At 38.1% G+C, this 25121-nt stretch overlaps 1 protein-coding gene across 5 annotated transcripts in view; it reads left to right on the forward strand.

Moving 5' to 3' along the window:
* The window catches only part of LOC117234791, a 269398-nt gene that overhangs the window by 194749 nt on the left and 49528 nt on the right, over positions 1–25121 (forward strand). The gene's annotated exons all lie outside the window — the stretch shown is intronic.

Consider the following 25121-nt stretch of genomic DNA (forward strand, 5'->3'; position numbering starts at 1 on the left):
GCAGTTCAGCTTCAACCATCGGACAGTACAGACATAGGACGACAAAGTCCCAACTTCGTTCAACTACAAGCAACGAAGACTACAGACACAGGACGACAGAGTCCCAACTTAATTCAACTACAAGCAACGAAGACTACAGACACAGGACGACAAAGTCCCAACTTAGTTCGGTTAAGTGCTACAACGAATACAAATAAATAACACTCGAGTTATTCCATCTCCTCCACCTTGAACGTTAAGTCATTCGAGGTACGCGATATCGACCGATCGGTTTGACCTGACCGGTTGCTCTTTAGTCGATAATACGCAACAAACGGATATCTATGAACAGAATTAAAAGTATCCTACTCGTAATACACAACTGTTAGCCTCTGAAGAATTAGTCAGTGGCATACGATGCATATCGAGATATAAAAATAGGCAAACGTATCGACGTGTCAGAAATATAATCTGCGATGCTACCAAACAATGTCTTACGCTTCATACAATTTGATATTTTAAATACGTAAGACTGCTAAAAATTCTTCCAAAAGTTTCCACTTCCCTTTCCATCGTGCAACAACGATTACGTGGGATTTGATAAATAGACGTCTCGGAAACTACTACCATTCTCGTGGATTTTTTAAATCACCTACCAGTGTTTATTGAAAATCGAAAGAAGGGAGAGAGAAAAGAGAGTTGCGTGCGTATATTCGTCGTACCTGAAAATCGAGCAATCTTCTCTTTCAGAAACATTGCTCCAACTAGAACGGCGTAACTTCCCCATTACGTATCCAACCGCATTTTTCCGTAGGCGATAAATCAAGTCGAAGCACGGTTAAACAAACTGCAGCCATTTTCACGCGGCCTGAAACTCTAGCTCAAAATTTTTCTGGGGGGGGGGAAAAAAGGACGTGTACAAACACGTACACGGGTATACACAATAGCACGTGTACATTGGAAAAAAGATGGGTAGAAAAAATATAGGGACGAATCGCGCGTTCGATGGTAGTAAACAAAAATACAAACATAAATCTTGCCCCGTCCAATTCCGACACACTGACCAAAATCTTTCGCAAATGCCGGTGAAAATTTATGCATTATTTATTCTCCGACTCGTCGTTCGGCGATGAATTTCCACCTGTCGATCTCCCTCTTGTCGTGTCTCTGTCGTGTTCATCTGCCCTGGTATCATCAAATATTATTATTATTGTATAATTATATAAGTAGATATATATTTGTGATACTGTGATATTGTTATGTAATAATTAAATTAATGTATACATCAATAGGACACTAAATAAGATGGTAAATAAACAGACCGGTAGTGTGATCAACGCAAATAAACAATGGATATAAATAATAAATTAAAAATGAAAAGCAACGAGGAATACGTATAAACAATCCCAGTATATAAACAAACTATAAATAAACCGAGAAAATAAATAAACCAAGGATGTGGACAAACAAAACACAGATATAAATGTACGCGACAGAAACATAAACAAACGAGTCAGGGATCGATACAATCTTGGAATATAAATAAAGAAAAATAACTATATGATGAATAATCGTAACTAAGGCAAACAATATCGAGTAATTTCACGTGGGATATTTCTTTATCAAATCAGTCTATCTTAAATCATCTATTGCTCACAAAAGCTTGAATCGTAAATTCCACGTCATCCCTCATCAACCGATTCCCTCCCCAGAATCTTCATAACTCAAATTCAACCTCATATCTTCAGCTTTTACCCAGGGACAATCCCTCGCTAACGCAAACATGGAAGCAGAGAAAAGGCTACAGAAACCCTAACTCCGCTAATCCAATGCCTCTACCATTCTCTTCTTCCATCCGCTACTTCCCCATAACAAAAGAATATAATCTGGGAGTATAATCGTTAACCTTCGACCAGCATTTATCGCGTTACGTGATAGCAGAGGTCTGGTTACCATATTGCGACGTTTATGCGACACTGATCCATCGCAAGCTGCGGCCGCGTGACCATTGCACGAGATACGAAATTACGTGGCTGGTAATATCACGGTACCATTTCTAAGCTGTGTTTCAGTCGTTTGATGCTGCACTTTCGGACCAAGCGTGAATTCTCCGCTTCGAAGATCGAATGTTAAGTAGACGAGGTACCGATATAGCGTTCTAACTGCGGTTTCGTTCCACCAACGTAGTCCAAGCGACATTGGATTTCTGTATCGCCACGGAGAAACGATCTGACAAGCTGTTTCGCCAATTGCGTCAGTTTGTTTTGTGAACCTCGTTGCTTTCGATCCACTATACGCAACTTGTGCTTCTGTTAACCATCAATTATTGATAATTCGTTTTTAAGGGGATTCTGAATTTTTACTTCATTATTGTAACTTACGAGATTTGGCATATACAGATCTTTACTCACAAATGTCTTAATATATCAATATATATAATTAAACAAGATTGTCATACCACTGGATTAATTCTTAAAACAAAGTGAGAAACTATATTCCAGAGATCGATGTCTGCGATAAATAATAATATAGACATTAATCGAACTCTTGCGATCAAGATTTGTAATATTCCAAATATTTTACATGTTGTACCCTACTAGTTACCAGGTATCCTAAATGCTCTACGTATTCTAAATATTTATAGTGTTCCAATTTTAAATCAATCTACACTTAAATTCACGTTAGCTATTTACAAAGAATTGAACTTCTGACGCATAATATTTTCGTTCAAAACCAGAAAAGTTCGTCAAAAAATATGGAAAGATGTAAAGAAAAACCTAGACAAATTTCGACGCTGTTATGAGTGAGATTATGACAGAAGAATGAGAGTTGGCAGAAGATCTTTCGCTAATAAGAATAGAAAGCGCTTGCAGGTAATGGTATCGCATCGTAAATTCTCGAGTTAATTTATCACGGAAGGTAACAGAAAAGATTTGACGAGCACCGTGAAAAGGTTCACGGAACGAAATTGTGTTCTCAACAAAGATTCATACTGTATGGTATTCGCGTGCAGATGCATCGCGTGCGATTTCGTTGCATGGCTTCGCGTAGTTTGCAGCTATTGGATCGAGTAACGAGCGCAAAACGATCCTATTATTTAAATGAATACGTTTGCGAAAATATACACGTCAGAGCCGACACTCTTTCGAATAAAGAACTCGCTGCCAGTTAAAAGGACTCGTTATCAAAAATGTATGCTTGTAACATCCACGAACGAACAAAACTTTCGAATGTATCAAAGAAAATAATAAAAGTAAAGGAAATAAAATAGTACATGAGCTTACAGGAACATTGCACGACGTCTATTAAAGAAACTGTAATTTTCATATATTTTTTCAAAAATACGTATCGCGAGTAAACTTTCAAAATAATTATATTGCTTCTTCAAATTTGTTAAGCTTACAGCAACTTTGGTTATAAAATTTCATCGGTAAAAAATTCACGATAATACGTAATGCAAACGCTGGAAAATTAAGCCATTTATGTAGCGCACGTCATACATTTATAGGAAAAAAAGAAAGAAAAGGCACATTTAACGAGCGCTGGTCTTCAGCCATTCAACGATTTCATGCATGAAATTACGCGGAAAAATCGCGGATGATCCATTAAAAAATTTATTCGTTAATTTTGACATCTTTTTAAACGGAGTACTCGTTTAACTATTAAACGCAGGCAGCTGTTACACGTCGAAGGTATCTAATTGTTTCATTAAAACGGAAGAATTTACGAGTCAATTTCAATCCTTCCTTTTACACGATACACATGCTACAGTTGTACGAAGCGATGGAAATTTCTTTCTGGTTATTCCTAACAGAGTATCCAGTGCAACTAAGCAAAATTATGCTCAGGTAACTCGTAAATCTACTAGGCTATCAATTTGGCCAAATGGATCCCCCTCTCTCTTTAATCCCGTGCAAATTCGCCTTTAACGACTAGGAAATTAATTTACACCTAATTGTTCTGGAATCCGCGTTATTAATAAGCGATCGGTTTAATAAGAGGTGGGCACGCGTCGTTATGAATTAATTAATTAATATATAGAAAAAAGGAAAGGAAGGTGAGGATGAAAACGTTTATTAATCCGCCATTATCGAATCGTTGCGTGTACACGTTAATTACGAAGCTAACAGCTCTGAATATTAATCATTTTCATGCACGTACGGGTAATAACCTGACCGCGTGTTGGTTGCGTGTAAATATCATTGCGCTTCATGGTAATGTTAGCACGTTGTAATTCGTAATTCATCAGCCGAAGAGAAACGAACGCGTTCCGCTGGTACATAAAAGAATTTATTACTCCGGCTGCGATACTAATTGACTAATTAACTTCGTCTGAACAATCGATGATTATTAGCGACTGTTATGGACGCTTGCCGATCATTAAATTCGATACACAATATAGAACTTTAATAAAATAAAAAATATCAGTGACTCGGCTGTCATTAGACCGATGAAAGTAATCTCCGTCATTTAAACGCGTCCCGGAAGACGTCAATAAGAACGATTTTAAACTCCCACTTTTCCCAGTGCTCCAGATACCTGTTTACCCTGAATATCCCGTTACACCGTTTCTCGACGAACAACGGGCGCGCTCGTTAAAGTGTATCGCTGCATCACGCAATTACGTTCTTGCCACGGAATGCGAAATAAAGGGAGGGAACGAAAGAGACAATAGCAGACGAAGAGTGGAATGGAAAAAGAGAAGAATGCGAAAGGCTAAGCAGAGCCACGGGCATTGGCAATAATCCGACGACTCGGCGGTATCGCGAACGCGCGCACACCTCCGCGACGGTTTTGCATTACCGTCGAAATGAGAATCGTTGGATCCAATTATGCCCGCAAAAAATATCTATGAAGAAGCTGCCAGTTGATAATCGAGCTACTTTGCATTCTACCGCGACGCGACGATCCCCCTACGAAAGGAAAAGGGAGAGGAGGTCTAACTGGGCGAAACGGAAGAATGCCAGCTAAGATGAGAAGCGGAGAGCCATAGGAAGAGGGGAAAAAAAAAAGGAAAGGAAGGATGGTGGTTCTCCGCTAGTGAAACAGCTGCAAGAAGTCGCTGATAAAGAGAATGGCGCGTCGCGTAGTGGTAGTTCGGTTATTTAAATCGTCGCGACGCCTGATTGGTCAAAGCAATGTAAATGCTCGTTTCGTTCTACGCTTCGACCCTCCACCCCTAACTTCTACCTCGTACCATCTCTATCACGTCGCTCTGCGCTACGAACTCCACGCTACCCACAGCGACAATTTCGCTAATGCGAATCTCACCTGAGGGCCTGACAGCGATTTCAGGGGTGACGAGAGGTAGAGGATCCCTCGAGAAAGGGAATGAGTTCATCAGGTCCTTCCCGGCCTAGCCTTTCATCCCCTTGCTGGATTCTCGTTTCTACCACCTCTTTTCATCGTCCCTTCTCCAAACAGAAGAAGGAAACTGGTTCTCTTCCCCTCGAGTTCTCAAGACGTATTGATTTATATCCTGGCACCCCATGGAAAAGAGATAAGACCGTGGCCAGGAAATGAGATAACACCGTGAATTCTTATCGACCCCCCACCATTGCAATCTGTCCCGTGATAACTTCTCCTTCGACGCGTCTCCACCATGAAAACGTCCCTTGAAATCGGATACGTAAATGTCCCGCGCGTACCTCTCGTATAAGATAGACAAGATAAAGGTGAGCCGAATTGCCCAACGATAACCAGCTGTCTCGGTAGATTTTGTAGGGTTAAAGTGCCTGTCGGTTGTATTACGTGGAACGGAAACAAAGACAATGTGAGATCTAGAAATCCACGTGAAGCAATCTTCTGTAATTTCAATATATTGTTGATTCTAAAATGCTATCCGTTAATATTGCAATGTTCTACAGGGTAGCAATTTTACTTTTAATTTAAAAATTGTTAATTTTAAAACAGTTCCTAAACTTAATGAAAATACGGAAGATTTGTTGTTAGTTCCGGCTTCAAATATTCAGTAAAATATTCCTTGAAATATCAAGGCCTTTCGTTTATGAAATGAGCGCCCGGATAAATTGGACGCAGCAAAAAAGTATGCACATAATATGGAAATATATATTAAATATCCTGACAATATTATACGTATAACATTTCGTAAGCGATACAAATCTTTGCCTAGATCTTTTTTTTTTTTTTTTTAGTTATATTTACAAAAATAAAAGTTTGCATAAATTTCCGCAGTTTAACGATTATATACTGCGTATCTCTGGTCTCGTAAATTAATTATATCATAAATTTGCATACATAAATATCCAATATTTAATTTACAGAAAATTTCGCCAGCCATTATCGATCACTGGCAGAGCGAAAGAATTTTCCTTGAATTTTCTAGGAACGGTTAAGCCCCGTGAAATATGCATCTTTTCTGCGTGCCCGCCGATCGTGGTCATCGGTGCAGACAACCTTAAACCGCACAGGGTCCACCGCTTCGTGGACCTGGTTACCCTCGTGCCACAGAATTAATTAACACGCAGCTCTTGCGGCTGTGATTTAAGCACCGATAGCCGGCAGCGGAAAATCTCCTGAAAATAATCTGAAGATCTAGCCTCGGGGGCTTTTAATAAGCTACCGGATATCGAAGAAAATGATGGAGGGCTGTTATTAGCCTGCTACCACCACGTTGTCCTCTGACGTTCCCTTCCGTTCCACCCATCCTTTTCGCCTAACCGTTCGCGCAACGAGAAAATTTTATTAAGATCCTAAGAGGTATGTCAACGCTCTTATCGATTCTGTTACGTAATTGAAGATTGATCGTGAGACGATGGTGGGATGGAGAAGAGTAATCTAAGAAGGAAAAAAAGAGGGTTAGCTAGAGGAGGTAGATAGAGGGTGGAAAAAAGATGAGTTCTTCTCATCGAGAACAAGGTAAATCTTCGTTCGCGAGACAGTTCAGAATTCCGGGGAAAGTAATCCGCGCGCTCGGAATGGAAAATACGAGGGGAGGAGGGTGCGGGCTCGACATTTATCTGCGAAATTCAAGGAAGGGGTAACTCGAGAAGGTTGCCTACCTCTGTCACGCGATACGTGTCACTCTTTTTCTTTAATTTTCATTTTAATAATTCGTTTTGTGAAAACCTCTATTCTGCGGATTTCTTTGTGAAATGTTAAAGAACTGTTTTTTTTTCTTTTCGTATATGTTCAGAGCGTATATGTTACGAACGAATCACGTCCACCTCGACAAAAATCTAAATTTAAATCTAAATCTGAAAATCTAAATCTAAATCGTCATGTCTAGACAAAACATGTTTTGTCGGTATATCGAAATTAAGTAAATAATCATTAAGATAACATTTATTACCTGTGGAATTAATGTTATAAGATTTCAATTGAGAATATTTCTATCATAGTTTTGTTAAGGGTTAGTTGAATGTACGATTGAAACGTGAAAAGAAAAAGCCTTAATGTTATCGATTACTTCACTACTAAGACAATTGCAAAGTGATACCGCTACGTACGCAATCTGTAACGTTTTCGTTTAATTCGGTTAAATCCTGGCTAGGGAAGCCATCTAGATAATGAGTTCGAGTACAACCAGAGCGTGCCGCGAAGGAAATCTCAGTCGGATACCAGCAAACTAGAAATGACACGGAGTGTTCTTTCGCACAGACGGAAACTGACCCTCTGCGACTTTCTCTTTAATACTATCTAATTTTTTTAACGTTTCTGAAACAAAGAAATTAATTCTCAATGGAGAATACAAGAAAATTTCTTCCAATATTTCTGACTGTTACTTAATGATTTTTTACCACAAGGTTTTTTAAACGCGCGAAGGGCCATTTATTGTCGGAAGTTACTTTTCTTTTTCTGGCTTAAAATTTGTAACTTTAATATCGATTCCTCGAAGATCTAAATCACTTTTTGTATTTTTAAGATTATTTCTCTATTTTTCAAAATTAGATTTTATATTATTTAGACTGTATTTTGTATTTCCAAAGCTATTGCATTATCTCTCGAAATAATACTTGCAATTTGACCTGCGAATTGCTGTTCGTGTTTTGAATATTTAGTTTGACTGCTGCAGAAAATAAACATAAACGCCAACACAGGAGAAAAGATTTCTGATTTAAAAATGCAATTAAAAAATAATTGTGATATTGTGATTAGTTTTATTTATATTTCAAAATGATGACATACGATCAAACGTCGTTCATATTTTCCCAACGCAAATATACAGCGCTAAACGAAGGAAAATTTTGTGCGTAGAAAATCCGATATTGGTGTTTTTCAAAATTCACTTTTGGGTCCTATTTATTCAGCTTGTACAATTTTGTACAGTGAGCGGTTCTGGTAAAAAATTCACGCGCTATTAATACGAATAGAAGTGTCACTCAATCAAATATAGATGATTGAACCATTGAATGCGATCACGATTTCTCAACATACCAGGCTTCGTTATTGTTTTGTTACTTTTTTCATTTTTCAGTATCGGTTTCGAGCCGTGCAAGCTCTTAAACACGATTGTCAGAAAACTGGTAAAATTCTATCCACTGATCATCGCGCTTCAATAAATTTCATCGTTGATATGCAAATGTTTTGTCATTCATTAGTAAAGAAATTGTAAACTCACAAAAGATAGAGAATAAAAATATCCGTACATATTTCTAATTAAACGTAATAAAGTGTGGATTTCACGAAATTACTAACCATATTTGTTGGATTTAAACGGAAGTTATTTAACGCATTTCACATGCAAACATCAGATGTAGCTCTTCTATGAAAAAATAATGACTGAATAGGTTATAAAAGCTACTAATTTCCTGCTGCCGTAGATTTTATTCCCCACCCCCGTCTGCTGTTAATTATAAAAGTATAAAAAACATATTTGACGCAGAAGCGTTTTTAATTTCATTTTATTTCGCGTATCTCCCGCTTTTTATAATGCAAAATCCAATATTTAACCTTTATCCAGAAATCGGATGTAATATGCAAAGGCAGATAACAAAAATTATTTCCATTCTCTCACTTTATTAACGAAAATTATTTCGCTGGATTCAAAGTTTAACAAAGATCTCGAAAACAATATTCCAACTATTTTTCATTGCTCCGGTATCATATCAGTTTCCCAGTATCAGTATATAAATATCAAACTCTAAATCATTTAATCCTAGAATTTCATACTTTCATAGTTTCCAGCGTTCAAACTTTAACGCTTCCGAATTTCCAAATTTCCGATTTCTTTAATTTACCAAATTTTAAACCTGAAATTTTAAATATCAAAGTCTCCAAATCTTCCTAGATCTTAATCCCTTGAAGCTCGCACTTACGAAAATTCCGAAAGCACCATGTATCTCACACAAGAGGTTCAATCGCAAAAAAGCTGATTCTTAGTAGTCAGCAACAAGTAGAGAACGCGGTTCCCATGATTCCAGTAGGTAGAAGTTTGGTCGTGGTCTTGAATCGGCGGCGTGGTTTTCGTCGCGGGATCATGATCAACGACTGGACGCGTGACCGCACGTGGTTTATAGCCGTCACTACAGGCCCGTGCAAGAAGAGAGTTCGAGGGGAGCCATTAATTCGTACGTGTTGGTGTCAGCCAAGAACGGATAAGTGCGCCCAGCGGAAGATATATATCTCCATTTAGGAGGAGATGGGACTTACTCGTTAAAACCAGAGCTTATACCAGCCGCCGTTGGCTCTCTTAATAAATTCTCTAGCCTCGCCGACGCGCTTTGCACTCCGCTCGCGATGTAGATCATGTCGGGAATAATATTTCGAATTGATCATAGCGTGGAAATCTCTTTATCGTCCATCTCGCTGAATTTCACGAATCTCAAAGGAGAAATTCTTCGCGCTGGCTTCCTTGTTATCCTTGTATTTTAAATGGCAACGTTAGGTCGCGAGAGTTGAAACGATGCAAGATATGAAGCTTGACCGTGGGATAGCGTGATTTCCGTCGAGAATCTCGTGCCTCGATGTCCGTTGTTCGGACGGTGAGAAAATCGTACGAATTTTTCGTTCCATATGACACCAGAGTCTTAGGAGCTTGATAGCGTTGGAAAAGCGTTATTAGAGATTGGATGCTATTGAATTATGAGACACCATATATCGATTGCAGCCTCGGAAATTGAATTAGGGGATCTTGAAGTGTATAAATCTGTGACCTCTTCCTCTTCGGAGTATCTTCTCGTAATTGAACGCCTTTTATCAAATTGATATAACCGCAGGAAAAGACAAATAGCAAATAAGAATTCTTCTCAGAACTGTAGGCGACGAGAAAATTAAATTTTAACCTTATTATCTTCTAAAGTCATTCGGATATACGAGGTGGTTCTGAATTAATTAGTGTTACCCTAAGAGGGATGAATCCATAAAAAAAAAGATAGGAAAAAGTAAGTCAATACTATAAAGACTCTTTATACTAATTCTCATTTCCAAATAAATCGATATCGTCCCTTTTCACATTGTAACATTGATACAAAAACACTTGATCTCAAAATCACTTTCTAATCTACTCAAACTTGAAGAAAATCGTGCGAATATATCTAAAATCTTAACGTGCCGCTGTTTAACTCGCACGTTGCGTAGTTCGCATGATCGTTTGCGGCGAGAAGAATAAATTTCCTGGATGGGCCGATTCGAGAAAGATAAAAGGGTTCGACTAAATCCATTTACATCGGTGATTTTTTAGGGGGTGGTAGAGATACTGTTTAATACGTCTCGAACGTTTCGTCGATCAATCCCGTGGTACGCGTTGGGCTGCTAACCGGATTGATTTTGCAGTGGTGCTACGTGAATCGAATGCTCAGTTTTCCTAGGAGCTTCCGACTGGTTGTAGTCATCGATATGGTTGGCTAATATGGGCACGTTCGCATCCACAAAATGCAGCATGTCGATACATAGAGAGGGAATCCGGGTCCAAGTTTCTCTCCCGTCATTGGTAATCCATCATAATCTCATTTTGATTCTCGACGCCGTGATTAGGTGGTGTACAATATTATACACATTGGCAATGCTTTGGTAAACAAGCTTGCAAATCGTATACCGTACCACATCATCGTTCTATTAATTCGATTACGATCAGAGGGAACGGTACGAGGTCCAGTTACACATGATTATCCTGCTCAATTAATTCGTACTTCACTGTAACGCCGTCTGTTTCGCGATTTAAATCGAAGTCTGTTATTTGCAACAGTTCGTTTGGGAAGAATATTTTCTTCGAGAATCTACATGCAAAATGTTTTTTAATCCTTGCGTGCTAATTGCTGAGAACGACTCGTCATCTGGAAACAATCGCAGGCTTAATGATTTCTGTTTCTTACTAGCAAAGATAGTTTCAGTATCCAACGTTTATAAAAATATTCGTAAATATTTGAATAACTAGAGACGTCGAAAGATGTGAAATTGGATTTTAATCGTATAAAACAATAATTGAAAAATATGTGATAAATATTTCTCAAGGAAGCTAATAAAAATAGCATATACACTTCGGGTTCTATGTTGTGGCATTAAAAATTGTAAGAAATTTGTTATGTCGCTTACGTCAGATGATAATGTTGTCTTAGACTGTACCTAAAACAGTTTCAACCTGTACTGAGACAAATAAGATTCCACGACTAATCGAATTCGTTCAGACATATCATGTTATTGTCTCACTAATGAAAAGTATCTAATACGATCTTTAAAAATTTGATTAGAAACGAGGTCAGTTGGAATCCTTTGAAGAAGAAGCTTCTAAGGAGCCAAACATTGTTTCTGTTGAATCAGCGAAGGAGTTGGTTCGAATTTCGATAAAACGTGGCCAGGACTCGGAGTTATCAACGCCTAAGTGGATTCTCGGTTCGCAAACAATCTCGCGAGACAGAGCCTCATAATCCGTTATGATCCCGATTAATGCCGAGAAACATTGCACACGGATTAGCGTGGCGCGGTAATTCGAACTAAACTAAAGCGATAATGAACTTACACAAGCCAAATTAGAATAAATCGTTTTCGTACCATCCGCAACATTCATCCCGCTATTCACACGGCACACTACGAAATTCTTTCTCCTCGTAGAAACATAGAACTGCGCATAGCAACATATTGTAGAAGCGGGAACATGAATAAGTGAAAAATAGAACTCGCATGATCTATCCCATATAATATTTCAGCGAAGGTTCTCGTTATCGTTCTTCCCGTCGTTAACACAAATTACCGTTGCATCTGATGTAGATTAAGCATGTGAAACCATTAGAATCTCACAATGAGAACGTTGTCAAATTTTGTAGTATAATATTTCTAATTATAAAGTGCGCGTGAGTATGCGATCCTGCTATTGCATATATAATATTAGATAGGCAAATTATTTTGATACCCTCGATAGTTCTTATATAGTACTTTAGTTACAAATAGAATATTTTCTCGTTATATAGTAATTACAACCTGTGCTTTATTGTCCGTCACTTGAATGTCATAAACAAATTATTATTTCTAAGAATTAGAACATTAGCTTCACGTATTAAACGCTAGCGTATCTTATTTTCATTTGAGCTGTTGGATACTTCACCCACATGTCTCTCAACCGATTACAATACAGGAAACGTGCAAGAAAGTATAACGTCAACGTCGCATCGCTCGTTTGCATTACATCGTACGCGAATCTACGATGTACTTGATCAGCTCAGACGTTAATTGATAGGCATAATGCCGCATTAATGCCACATAATCTATAGTCGAGTCTTGAAAGCACTCTGGTTTCATCGATTTATGAAACTGATTAGCCTTGGATATAACGTTAACCCGATTTCGATCCCCTTTGCTGCTCAAACCCCTTTGAAGTCGCTGATTGAGAAGAAAATTGACCACCCTTATCAAAGGTCAGTCGATGGTTCTATCTTCTGGGTAAAGTATCGTTGGTTCCTTTCCACGACGTCAAATCGTTCAGGGATCTTCCGTAACTCCGTTTAACGCAAGAAAATTGCTCGCGGATGCGCCAAAAAATTATTCATAGATGGTGTAACAGCCAGCGAGTGTGTTAGTCGTTTTGCTCGCTCACTTTTCAACGATGCCGAGAAGATCTTTTTTGCACGATTTTTCGCACGTATTTAAACTAATTAACTACGCGAGGACGCACGCATCAAGCTCTTTTTTATTTTATATAACGATTCCGTATACCGCGGCTGGAAATATAATGAAGCTTTCGATGATGGAAACAAATTTACGTTTATTCGACACGATCTCCGATCATTCTCCGCGAGTGTGTTGGAAAATAAATATTAGGTTGCCCGGAAAGTTTCTTTCGTTTTATGAGGAAATAACAGACGCACAACGTTTTTTCTTTTACATCATTTTGTCGGATTACGTACGATCCATTTTGTCCTATTGAGATAAACACCGCGACGTTTCACAGACTTGGTTTCACGTTTGTATGCAGGTACACTGTTGTGAAAAAACACGTTTGCGAAAGAAAGACACGTTTCCAACAACTTAATATATTTTATTGTGGTCTATAAATTTATGATATACTGGATAACAATAGAAAATTTCATGCTAAGAGGGATAAAATTAACCAACTGTGTGCCGTGATATCGCATGTTTGTTGATCGCCCCTTTCGGGAATTGAAATCGCCCTTATCGATCCTTGTGATTCGATACTGGCAATATTGGAGCCTCGAGTGCCAATCGAGAGTGGTTATTATCGACTTCCATAATTTCAGAATCATTAGTTTCGTGGATGAAAAAGAGTCAGAACGAAGCACAATAATTTAATTTATATGAAAAAAGCTCTCTTTTTCTGATTAAAATCCTGACAAAAGAAATAAGAAAGAAATTCGGTGAATGCTGGTTCTGTGACAGACAACTGATATAAGTTACACAAAGATTTGCTCAAAAAGATAATGTTTAGAGTAATATTTGTCTATTCTAGAGTTTACGCGGTGAAAGGTTTTACGAGGCTGCTTTATGACACGGTAAACTTACTTTTCATAATGACGCCGCGATTTAGCGATAAACCACGCTAGCACAGATGTAAGGGAATCGTTATCAGATAATAGCTGATGGAGTGTAACCCTGTGACTTCATCTCATTTGGGGAAAATTGTTACGTTAACCCTTTGAAAAATATTTGAAGTTTACACTCAAGAATCCGCAATCATATCGCGCCAACGCATACATTGAAGTTAAATTCTCGATAATAATTGTTTACGTAATTTTTGCATTTCCTTTTTTAACTGCTCCGATTTACAAAAAGTAGAAAGACAAACAGAATAATATTGAGCAAACTCTGATGTTTATGCAAATTCATATTTTTATCAACACGATTAAATCTTTGATAAAAATGAACAAAATTATTTAATATTGGTGGCAAACGTGTATATTTCATCCCTATGAAAATTAGGTCTTATCAACTATCTCTGAAAAATGTATATCTTTGACCCCGACGGATTATTTTCATTTTCAATTATGCCACTAAAATCAAAATTAAAGATAGCTTTGATACAGAAAAGCGAACAATTCTTGAACAAGAATCGTCATATTTGTATAGAAGCGAATGTATTAATCGTTCCGATATTTGAAATTACACTCTATTAGCGCTCTAATACTAGCAAACAGACGAACAGGACACTGTACATCTGTTTGGAATGTCTACCTGTGTCAATCAATTACTCGACTATCACTGGAGAATCCCCGATTCTCCTCGCCGAGAGACTCTTGCAAAATGAGAGTCATGAGACGGTTATGGTTGAATTATACGAAGATGGTAATTAACTAATAAGGAGATCCTAGAATGTCACTTCCCAAGGGCGGCGAGCCTGGAGGGGACGATTGTTAGAGGTGGAAACGATCCTAAGCAGTCGTGATTAATGCGTTACGATGAGGCAGCAGGCAAGAATTGCTGCGAGTAATAATTCATCTACCACCGGTAACCAGTCATAAATTATGCCCTGTATTTTCCAGCAACTCTGAAGTCTGAAATATGACGGTGTATCGCTGCTCGGGACGAATTAACGAGGCGGTCTAAGCGTTTAAATATTCGAGAAAACAATTCAAGAAGAATATCTCACTGATCCAATAAATCGCAATGACTTGGAGTTTTTATCTTTTATACAGCTTAAACGTTCTACGATTTTTATCGCGCGGATTATTTAAAAAGTTCTCGTCTGAAAAGAACGGAATACAGAATGGAACTTTGATCCGTCACATAAACATAGTACATCAAATCTTTCATTTCGTTCGAACAACTTTTCAAATTTAGTTATCGCAGAAAATTCTTATGTACATATTATATGTGTGATACGAAACATTTTGCAATTTCATTAACAATATAACGAAGCACAACTGTTAAACCAACATTAAAATTTGAAATTAATCTGAAAATGTACATAAAAGTCAGCGCAATAATACATGTATTAAAACGTTAGTATACGTAGTATGAACAGTATTCTTCCATATCAAAAACAGTACCATTAAAATTATTGAACGTTCCTAACATAATAAATAACTGAATACTTAAATACTTTATATATATATATCCGAATTTACATCAAACTCTCCCAGTATAATAACGATGATCTCGCCTCTTTACGGTAACAATCAAATCTCGAAATGTTTCGTATAATACGCACAATATTTTCATAAAGTATCCCCATAGTTGTTGGAACACTTTCACGTGCCACCGGTATAAACACACCGTACTATGATACATAATCGATGGAATGCAAATTACAATTGCTACGCGCAGATGGAACTTGTACGCGAATCAGGGCATGTTCCGAAGTAATTAGGAATACCAATATCGGCGATCGCCAGAGGATCTCCGGGTCCCGGCTCTGGGTAATCGATTCCCCCGCGGGGAAAGTTCGCGAAAGGAAGCGTCCGTTTGATTGTTCGCGTGTCCCTGGAGTAACGGGGCCGCGGCTGATCGAAACGTACAAAGCGGTCGCTTCTCTGGGAACAATGGAAATCTCCCATCCAGACACACGAGAATCCTCGCGTGTTTAATCTACATCGGGCCAGCAGCCGCGCGTTCATTTGCACTCTCGATGTTTCGCCGTTTATTCGCATTTCAACTCAACCTCGTCCAACGTCCGAAACTAGGCGTCCAGCGCTGGAAAACCCAGGCTGCGCAGCCGACTCTACGCTCGCCGGATGTTTCATTAAATTAAGAGGCTGCTGCGAATAGGGGCGCGATAGGAATAGAATTCCGGTCGCCTCGTAACGACCGCGATAGCCCAGTTCACGTTTTAGCCGCTTCTTTCGACCGTGTCTCGCGGAAACGTTCCACGGAAACTCGATTCCTTCCAAATCAAGATCTTCTCACCTGCGAATTTAATCTCCAGAACAAATTGTTGAACTGCGAAATATTGTTTCGTGGATCAATCGTTTGTCACTTCAAACATTATTCCGTATACACACGGTATCATGAAATATGCGGGGGAAATTTATAGGATCGATTGGATATTCAAAGGATAGAAAAACAATTCAAGTACAAAAATAAATTCGAGGCTTATTCAGATAATGGTATTTTGTGCTTGAAATTACATATATCACCACTTCTAAGAAAACTCTACATCTGGTCTTTTTAGTTTTCTCAAGCACCGAAGCCATCGACAGCGTATAGACAAAAGACCGCGACAAAGACAGACCATAAACAGTAGACAGGCGACGTTGGCTTCGGGGTTTTTCAGTTATTAGGTAACACAGCTAGCGTGCGGATCTGGACCAGCTCAAATTGTATTCTTACTTAGAATTACACTTCTATTTAAATATATTTTCTACCTTACAATTTATCCACGAGTTTCCCTGTTTACACATCAAATAACCTCAACAATGAATCGACTGGTGAATTTTTCTCCCCAGCTCATTCACACTTACACGCGTGCATTCAACTAATGATTATAATTATGAATTTTAGCATAGAGCAGTAGTGTAATCTCTGTATGTGATTATGACACGGTGCCACGACTGATTTGCTATTAATATATATTATTAATCTATTGATTCTCATAATTTGGGAATAAACATGAACATACTAAGAGTAAATCGCTAGGAAAAGAGATTTTTAGTCTTAATATCCTCGAATTTGATCGTTCACGAATTTTTCACGGAAAGTGGTATAAGTTGCACTAACTTTCGATAGATAGATAATATTGCCCGAGTGATAAGTTAACATGCGAGCTAACTTTCCGTGTGATTTCTGCGGCATTTTTGTCGCAACTTTCGCGCAAAGCTCGTAACGCAATAACGTCGTTGCCAGAGTTTCAGCTCCCATTTGCGTACAATTTTTTTACGAAATCTAGGAAACGTCCCTCCTAAATCGATTAGGCTCGACGAAAAGTTTCAAACGAACAGTCCTACGTTAGAATTTTTGTAGGTTATTCATGAAACGCTGGTTTCTTTAAATAAATCGAGATATCCTGTTCTATGACCCGTGTGATATCACCGCGTAATCTTTATTTATTACATTTTGCATTCTCGATCTGTTCGCCGTTGTAGAATTTATCTTCGGCGTTGAAAACGAGAGGAAAAAGTAGCCTGTCTGTCAACGAAAGCATCGATCAGCATCACGTGTATGCCTATCGTTTACCGCTTCCGTTGCTCGTTCCTCGTTTTTTGACCCCAGGAAACTTCGACATCTCTCCTTTCTCGTTTCGACTGCGAAAACGGATTACGTTTTTAACGGCGTTCCATTAGCCTGATGGAAAGTATCTTTCGTCTAGGTTCATACATTGTGCTCTCTGTGAACATTTTTCACGATTGTTCGAAATTTCAAGAGAACGTGTAGTATTCTCCATGTTATGAATTGTAAGTTCAAGAATAAAAGTATAAATATTTATTCAGTATATTAAATAACGATACAGGTTTGTCAATTATATGAAACTAACATCAATTCTAGCAAAACTATGAGCATCACACGCACTCATATCCCACCATATATCCCACAACGATGTGGCAAACGTTATTTTGGTAAATTCATCTTAGAATTCACTTTTAATTGCGAATATCGGTATTATATTAAACGATTGTTACAGTTTCATCAACCTGAATTGTCTATCGCGTTTCTCACTCTCAGTATCTTTGGATCAAGTGAGCCTTCTATTATTACCTTTCATCTTCTATTCTCGTTCATCATCGTTCTTTTAAATTTTTAATCCCCCGCGTTCGTCTATCATCTTTCATAGAATATTCCCATAAAGAAAGCTTCGTCTTTTATTCATTAAAATAACACACGGATCATGGATCATTTAAATAAAAATTACGTCAGAACAGGGGATCTCTGGTCGTTCCTGCCGGTAAGCGCACGTGAATCATGAATTCATCGAGAATTCTCGCGGCGACGCCGCTACTTAATGTCCTCGTTCCGAATGCAGGCCCCAGGCACAGTCATCCATTGCGAGACGATCGATCTTGTTCGCCACTTGGCTCGTTTCGGCAGCTATGCCAGAAATTCGAGCCCGCCTGTCTGTCCACTTCACCGTCCCCTTTCCAATCACTTTAATTTATTGCGGACAGTTACATAAGGACCAGTCATTGTTCCAACCACCATGACAAGGTAATAATACGGTAAAAGTAAGAATCGAATAGCAGATCATTTGGCAGTTTTATTGAAACAACCAAAGTTGAACACAGGGTATAGGAAATGGTAGAAAATTTCAAGATACCGATATAGAAAAATACAATCAATAAATTATAATTTATTAGAAGCAAGAAGCTCGCGTAAAATTGGAATAATTAAAGCAAATAATTCTAAGGACGATAATGATGATACGTTTAGTGGTGATAAAATAGTCAGAAGCGTATTCTTTCGCGTCTATTCTCTTTCCCTGTCTGTTCCATATTTTATTCTTCCTTTTGTTGTCACATTCGCGTAAACGCACGGTCCAAAATGTCGGACAACTTCTACTATCATCGTTGTCTATTATTCACAGTGTCGATTCCGCTTGTCAGAATATGACGGAATTTCTCGTTCCAGACGAGACAGCCGCGTAATATTTCGTTTGCAAATAGAACTCCCTGTACATGATCCCTTCGTTTCAGGAAGATCGACGTTGGTAGTCTCTCGTTGGCCTCTCCTTTTCTCTTTTGTTATTCCTCCTGGGATTATTATTCTGAAATGCTTTAGAATCGTCTTTCTTTCTCGTGCTTCCTTCTGTCTGCACGCTTTGGTATATGGAAAGGAGATAAATAATACGACCGATAAGAACTAAACTCTTATTGTTAAATTCTATGTCATTTTGCTTTTATGTCGCGAAAGTAATTACCTAATTGAAAAGAATTAAAAATGCGATGGATTAATTTTTCTTTTTAATTCTTAACATTTTTTAATTATTCCATTTAGTTCACAGAATAGAGGAAGCAAATTTTTTTTTATTAACAAATGAACATTTCATATTCCTTATCTGGAATATTATCTAGTATTAGCAACTTTATTAATGTTATATTATAATTTGTTCTTATGATTATAATTGATATTATATATATAACATGAAAGATTATATATTACATATTATATTATATATTATATATATTATATGAAAAATTAATGTTTAGATTATAGCGGCATCATTTTTCATCGATACAGATAAGATTGTTTATAACGTGGATGTTTCACTCGAATCTGCCACTTTTTTATAAAAGTTTGGTAAGAGACGCGACATCCTCCGAAAGGTATGGCTTATCGGTGTTACTCCAGCGACGATAGAAGTAATTCCGCTGCGTTTTCACAGCCAGTGTTATTTATAACTTCCGAGGGAACTCACGCCTCGTACAGCTAACAATCGATCGGTCACGGCTTATCAAATTATTCCGAAAACTCGCCTCTGACATTCTAATTCTTCCTTATCATCTTACAAATTCACAAGGAGGGGACGCAACGTCTCATGAATTACTTTGCAGTTATCAGCTAACTTTCTTAGTTCAAAATAAGCAAAGGATTGGAGGAGAAGCGTAAAAGAAAGTCATAGAGGATTAATAAAGATTAATGAAATTATAATGATGATCGAATTAAAAGAACATTGGATCACCGAGAGTCACAACCTGAATCTTTCTCATTTCTCACACCGGTTTATTTTCGCTTTTATATTCTCTCAACAATCGCTTTTTCTATTTCCCGAGAATGTTGCATCCTGGATTCATGGATGATCAAAATCACTTCCTTCCTTCATTAATCTAGTCTTGCTTCTGCGTTATTCACCTTTGCGTAATATCTTCCTTTTTAACAGTAATAAATACCTTTCGTGTTATAACGTGAAATATAATGGACTTTCGTTTCCAAATTCGTAATCTCCGCATCAGCAATGTTTTCAAGAAAAATATGTACATGCAGAACGTTTTCGCGTCTATGTGATTGTTCTGCAAAAGTATCGGAATAACCATGCCAAGAAATAGTACGATCTATTGCAGGGAAATCCAACTGTCTAAAATTTATTTCCAATCTTATTCACGCGTTGCTCGCACGAACACACCAACTACTTCGTTTTCGTTTCGAGTGTCCTCGAAAAACGTTCGAAGAAAACGGGAGTCTTCAGAACTTCATCCAATACAAAAAGAAACTTCGAGAACGAAAAGAAAACAAACGAATAAGATAAAAATGATGGGACAACGATATTACGTGTCTTTCTGGCTTCTCGTCGACTTTTGTCATCGAGGTAGATTTTCTACATCTTTTCCAAAAGTCGAGACGTTACGTTGTATGTGATTGTGCCAAGTGGAACCAAAGAAAGACGTAAAAGAAGATTGTACTGTCGAATCGTTTCTTATTTTAAGATATCCACATCGTAGGATTAAATTCCTTTTATTTGTTTCGGTCATTTAACGAAATACCTTGCGTTAAAAATTCATAAAAAGAACAATTCTCTTTTTAATCCAGCTCGATCAGATCACAGCGTAGTCGACATAAATTCCCGATTAGACGCGTTCAAGTAGAATGAGATCGCATCTTGGTAGACAGCCGGCAAGTATACTAGATCCACGTATGGTCAGTCTAAGTAGAATAGACCGGTGGCTGAAGCACAATAGGACAATGTATAGCGGACATCCGGAGAGTGAAATAGGATCGCATGTACACAGACAGCCTGTAAGTAGAATATAACCGTACATGGTCGACTGATGTCTAAATGGAATCAGAAACTCAACAAGTAGATTACATTTGTCTATACAATCGTGAAATAATACAAAATATTATACGTGAATTATATGAAACATCTACAGTATATAACAAGATTAAGCCGTCGAAACCAATTAACTCTGTTGCTTGTAAATTTTTGGACCCAGGATTACGGTAATAATACATAATTAATGTTTATTTATCCAAAAGCCATATAATAAATCTCCGTGAAGTTAATCAGTGTGGTTTCTCATTTCAATTATCACTTTTTCAAGAGCTAACTACCATCAATGTTGAAAAAAAAATTCTTTCCACAACTTAATCCAAGTACATACTTCGTTGTCGAAAACTTTTTAATTTCAGTAAGAGAATATACGATGACTGAGTGTTTAGTTTCTTAAAAATTAAACCCAATGGAGTGGATCAGTGCGATTCACGTGTTTCTCAATTATCCTAGATCATTGATCTTTGAGAACTAATCTCAGATCGGTGTACCAATTCGATTAAAGAACTTCGTTGAAAGCTTTTTAATCCGATCTCCTGGAACTTCATTAAACTGATACCAGCCACTTACAACCGTATCTTTCGGACGATTATTTTTCCACGAATAACCACGATCTCCTCCGCTCGTCCCTGCTAGCATCGGGTCACTTTCGGTCTTATCCTGCTTTCTCAAAGGGAGATCAAGATCTTACCACGGATTCAGACCAGGACTTTGACTTTTCCTCTACTTGTCGACTTCGTAGGGAATTCTTATTCCGCCAAGAGTCAATGTTTCTCCGTTTTTCCTCCGCGCCTCGCGTTTCCATTCTTCTGATTCCGTGGAAACTTTGCCGTGAAATGTAGCGACAAGCCAGGGTCTCGTAACGACCAACGTTTCGCGTGCGAAACTTCCCACGAAAAGCCGTAAGAAAGTCCATGGAACACGAAGACGCTCGCTACAGAGACCTCGTTGAGGAAGTATTACTCGTTCCAGGGCTAGTTGATCGTCGAATCGTTGAATTTAATTATCAAACTATCGCTGGACCGGTTTTCATTTCCATCCGCTCGACGTTCATAACTAAATTGCGATTAGGATCGCTACAAATCGTTGAATATGTTTCCGAGCCCGTCACAAAAAGGAAGAGAGAGAAGAGAAGAAGATTGGTTGTCTACAATTAAATCGCGGGACAAAACGAGACGGCAAAACAATGACGAAATAAATCCGGCGTCCGGCGAAGGGATTAAGCGACGCAAAAGTTCGGCCAGACGAGGAGGGGTTTCGCGAAAGTTGCGTTTCTCTTGCAGCAAAACTTTCGAATACTTCCTCTAGATTTGTGTTCTTCGCCTTCCTGTTCGTCCTTTCTTTTTCTTTATTTTAGTGCTCCACTTGAAACGAAAAAGATAATAGAGAAAGTAGATGGTTAAATGGCTTCTCGTCTCGGATATAGAAAACGGTGTATAGAACTTTTTTAGAAGGTACCTTCTGTTCTGTTCGTACCTTCATCATTATGAATGTGAGTATTAGTGAGTATTAATTATGGACATTTCAAGATTAGGTGCGAAAAAAGGACGCAGAGGTCTTTTTATATTATCGGTTCGCATTTAATTATTTCACGTGGTTAAATATTATAGTTTACCTAACTTTACAAAAATATATATGTATGTACGTATGTACGAATAAATAGAAATACAAAATTTATTAACATGTATCAAAATTGTATAATCCAAATTGAAATAGACAAATGTAGAGTTTTTTTTTTTTAATTAACGTCAATGTTCGGATTGATAGCTAGTTTAGTACACAGATATTATTCTTATTATATTGCCTAATATATATTATCTACCTGTGTTTGTATATAAATTGCCTTGCAATATCAGCTTTCCATTAAGATCAATAATAGTTAAGAAATGAAAATTTTCGAAATATAGTTGAAACGCTATTCAAATAAATAAATTTGAAACAATTACATTCGTGGCTCGTAATCACTACCGGTGACTTCACAAGTGGTGTAATACATGGAAACTACTGAGATTACGTTCCCGATCTATCAACGGAAGCATAAGACGTTGAAAGTGTTCCGGAAGACGTAATACGGACGACCTCATTTTTATTCCCACCGCGCCAGCTCGGACCGTGAAACTTCTTCCACTGGTGCTTTTAATAAACGTAATAGAGTGTAAAGCTTAGAGATAAGGCATGCCTTTAACCGTGCACCAGATCCTCCACTCCACATCATCCACGCTCCATTCCACCCTCCTGATCTAAGGCTGCTTGAAAATTCGCCTTAAGGAGCGCGCAACTACGCCTAATCTCGTAACGATTCCGTGTACTTCTATGAAATACAAACTTGTACTAGTAACATATTTAGCGAATTGTCATCAAGATGAAATTTTAGTAAACAGTCGTGAACGCGTTCACTTGAGATTTTATCATATTCTACTCTATCTGTTTCTTCGACCAATCGCGGAGGGACGCGATCGCGAGAAAGCACGTCAACGGGAGTCGTAAATTCCCGTTACGATTAGACAATCGACGCCACGAACTGATCGATCCCCTGATTTCTGTTACGATAATAGGGGTGGTTCGATTGAGGTTACACTGAATTAACAGGTATAAATTAATGTTTATTCCAACAACATTGTAAAGAAGACAATTACACTGATGCGTATGTATAAGTTAAGTAAGTGATTGATTTAAGGATAGAAACCCGGTAACGACATGTTCACTATTCTAACGATGAAGAATAAGTAACTTAAAGTGACGATGCTGTGTCGGAGGAAAGCTAACGTGTATCTAACGCAAGGGACCACCGGATTTGTTAGGAAAGCGAGGGCAGTAGACATTGCTTCTGATTGGATAAAAGAAGGTTGGTGGACTAGGAAGGGTCTTAGCCGCCCTCGATAGAAAGTTGCTAATGTAAAGTATCGTACGTGAGAAAAATTAACTTTCCGGTGCCTTCCGGTAGTAAACAATAAGCTTTAGAAACGATTCAGTAAAGAGATGTTTGTTCGGTCTGAAGGACCTTAGCTAGAAAATTCCTGAGATTTACGATAAGTCCTTAAGACTATTGAGGGTACGCAGTAAGGATGAGCGGACATCTGGTTCCCATCTTGTCCGCGGTGTGTGGCCTGGTCTAGGTAGAGTATCGCACTAACACTGACGTAACACTATCTTTTATCAAATATTACGGATGGATTATTATTAAATTTGTAAATCAATGAGACTATGGAAGTACATGAATATTAATATCTACGACACATGGGTATAACGTTAAATGGAATACACGACATCAATATATATCTGTCAACGTATAATCATTTGATATAATTCGATGAAAGTTTCTATGAATTGCGGTGAAAATATGTAGCGCAAGCACAGAATCTTCGTCAGAATTTACAGGTAAAATGAATATCAATACTATTTACTAACAAATCGGTATTAAATATTATTTAGTAAATAGCAATTAAAGTAAATGTTATTCGAAATTAATTTCAAACGAAGAAAAGAATATACTGTTTTAATCACTCTTATTATACTACTTTGATCGCAGCTTTAATCACTTTTATGGTAAAACCGGAATACTTCGCGTACCCGTATAAAATTTCATAGTCAGATAAACTTTAAACATTAAACGATACTCTCTTATCCCGGCGGGGCAGAAACTAAGACGTAATCAAAGGAACGAGAGAGACAAAAATCCGGCAGCGTCGTCAGCTTATATTTCTTATCGCGAAACTAGGAAAAACAAAATAAATATTCAACAGGCTAGCGGGAAGCAGTTAGTTCGAATACAGCGTGCAGCTTCGGCAAAAGTTAAATAAGTGGTGGTCGGAAGTTAGTTACGGGAAACAAGCGGGCGCAATGCAAATCCATTTTCGCGCTTATCGAGAGCCTCGTTAATTTCCGTGCGACCAGCGCCCGCCGCCGAATTTGATTATTTTTGATTTTCATACACCTCTATCCCTCTCCCCTCTCTCTCTCTCTCTCTCTCTCTCTGTTCAATTTTATTTTACAGCGAGGTCGATGTTGAAATAAGCACCAGCGCGGAAATGAAGCGCAGCCGAAACAGGATGGAATTAAACGTGACACGAGGTCGCCAACTTCCGTTTTTCTATCAAGCAGC

Source organism: Bombus vosnesenskii, unplaced genomic scaffold (assembly GCF_011952255.1).
Source record: "Bombus vosnesenskii isolate JDL3184/JDL3185 unplaced genomic scaffold, Bvos_JDL3184-5_v1.1 scf7180000013309, whole genome shotgun sequence".
Taxonomy (NCBI): Eukaryota; Metazoa; Arthropoda; class Insecta; order Hymenoptera; family Apidae; genus Bombus; species Bombus vosnesenskii.